This window comes from Lactuca serriola, chromosome 3, assembly GCF_051521515.1.
Source record: "Lactuca serriola cultivar US96UC23 chromosome 3, Lser_US96UC23_V15, whole genome shotgun sequence".
Classification (NCBI taxonomy): Eukaryota; Viridiplantae; Streptophyta; class Magnoliopsida; order Asterales; family Asteraceae; genus Lactuca; species Lactuca serriola.
In genome coordinates, this window is record NC_136410.1 from 82,254,563 (window position 1) to 82,257,450 (window position 2,888).

Sequence of the window (2,888 nt, forward strand, 5' to 3'; positions counted from 1 at the left end):
TCCTCACATCTCTAGTAGCCTAATGAGATATACCAACTTAAAACATCTCCAATTGGAGATTTTTTTTATATGTTATTGATATTTACTTGACCACTTATCATCATTCAACTTAATGACATTGGAGAGCTTTTTTTTTTTTTTTTTTATAAATTTAATTTAATTTTTTATTTATTTTAATGATCATTTAATTGTTGGATTAGGTGTCTAAGCCCATAACTATAATTGCTATGTACTTGAATTGATAGCAGCACAGTCCTTTTGGGTTGCCCTCAAACCTAGCAACCAGACAAGGAAATTATGAAAGGAGAGATATTAATTTATTAATAGATTAATAAATTAATATAAATGAATTTATTAATATGTTAAAAGATTAATATATTAATAAGAAATCATTTTGTTTAATTAATTGTTAGCCAGAAATTAATTAGAATTAATTTTGGGGTTAAAAGAATTAATTATAGAGTGCAGGGACTAGTTTGCAATTATCTAATAGTTGAGTGGAAGGCTTTAGAACCCCCTTGGATAAGGGTGGACGAAATATTTAGGGGAAACCCTAATAATTTCGTCCATAGGGGCTTGGATAAGGCCTTTGGGTTTGCTTAGGCCCTAAGCAAAGGATAACTAAGGTTTCCCCTACACCCTAGATCCCTCAGCTATATAAGGAGCCTCCTGGTTCATGTTTTGGTCACTCTTTTTCTTTTGAAGAAATCCTAAGGACCAAAATTTTGCATACTCCCTCTCCCCTCTCTCCTCTACTTTCCTTCTTGCTAGTTTGGGTGTGATTCCATTAGAGGCATTACACTTGTGGTGCTAAGCTTCCAAGACGATCAAGATCAAGATCAAGGGAATTATCAATTGTTTACTATAACAATTGAAAGGTATGTAATTACTAAACCCTAGGTTGTAAATTTCGATTATAGCCTCTCTCCTCTAGGGTTCTTGTTATGCAATTCAAAGTTGTATGTTCAATAGATAAAACATAGATCCAAAGTAGGTTGCATGTGAACTTAGGAATTGTTTTTCTAGTTTATTTGTTTTACCTAAAACCCATCAGTGGTATCAGAGCCATTGTTTGTTTTAAATTGAATTGTTATAATTGTTGAATTGCAAATTAGGGTTTATAGCTATTAAACTCTAAAGGCCATTTTTTTCGATTTTTAGGGTTGTGGATCAAAGGGTTTTTGAAAACCCTAGCCTCCAAAGAACCCTAATCAAAATTAGGGTTAGGGTTTTGAAAACCCTAGCCTCCTCGCTTGAAAATTTCGAAATATGCTATAAAGATTAGGGTTTCTTTGTTTTGGATAATAGTTGCCTTATTGGATAATTGAGAAAAATAAGGAAATTATCCTATCCCCATATTTTCGAAATCTAGAAGGGATATGGATTAGGATTAAATTAATTGTTTAATTTAATTAGATAACCCTTACAAGATTTAATAAATTTATTAAAAGTTAATTAGTAGATAAATATTAAATCTAATTAATTGGTTTATTTAAATTTAAAATTTAATAGTTTAAATTTCGAAAAAATTTATATAAACCCTTGGAGTTTTAAAATGTTTTTAAAACACACCTTATATATATATATATATATATATATATATATATATATATTATAATTAAAAGTTAAATATTATATATGTATAAGAATATGGTCAGTCAAATCGCTAGTATGCCTCATTCACGAAGCTAGTCTATAAGGGGGTATAAGGAAACTGCCTATAAAATGGTAGTTGAATGGGTGTCCACTCTCACCCACTGCTTCCTTGATTAGTGGAGGGTCGTTAGCAGAACGGGTTTGATAGGACAACTACTTCCCATTAAAAGTATAATGCTATTAAAGAAAGTACTAGAACACTATTTTTCAAAATCCCAACTCTAGTTACTTTAGGAAAAATGTGAAAAGTATGCTAATCCATGAAACTGCACATTATGCTTTATTGGTCGTTAGTGGAGCGTGTGTGGTTAACCGGCACACTAAAAGGCACTAATAAAGAGTAGTAATGGGTATCTTATAATTATCATTTTGATGGACCGTGTGTGGTTTACCGACACATCAATAGTTAATGATAACGACAATAAGGTTACCAAGCACATTTGCATGGTTATTCACATCTAGTTTGTGATCCTCGGTATCCCAGTCACAAATAGTAGAGCATAATCCGAGATTAAAACATGTCATTAAATAGTTTTAATGTATCTCAAAAGAATTAGGAATTTCACTTCGTTTATTTTGTCTAATGGTGGAATTGGTGAATCGTCATTCACCTACCTTTATGAGATTTGAACTTGGATCTCGGCATCCCATTTCTAAGTTGTAAATCGTCATAGTTGGGTCCTAACCTTGATATGATATCTTTGGGTTATTATATTGAGGTGTCTTGGAATCTAACTAAAACTATCTTTCTTTTTAGATGTCTACTCCTGGAAACACTTCTGCTTCATCATCCTCCAGCCACAACTTCTCTCTACTAAACATCTGCTCCAAAGTCGTTATGGATGGCTCCAACTATAACGATTGGATGCGTAACATCAAGATGGCGCTTAGATTCGAGGACAAAGAGTATGTCCTTGAAAAGGAGCTCAAAGAACTTGATGAGTCAAAAGCCACTCCCGAAGAGTATGCTGCCTACAAGAAACACTATGATGATGCTACCAAAGTGGCATGCATCATGGTTGCAACCAGGTCCCCAGAATTGCAGAGGTACTATGAGGACTACTGGCCTTTTGAGATGAACAAGGACCTTATGGAAAAGCACCATAAGCGAGCTCGTCAAGAAAAGTTTGAGGTAGTCAAGTCACTCATGGCTTGCAAGATGAAAGAGGGGGAATCGGTTGTATCTCATGTGCAAAGAATGCAACGCTACATAGAGCGTTTGGTCAAGCTCA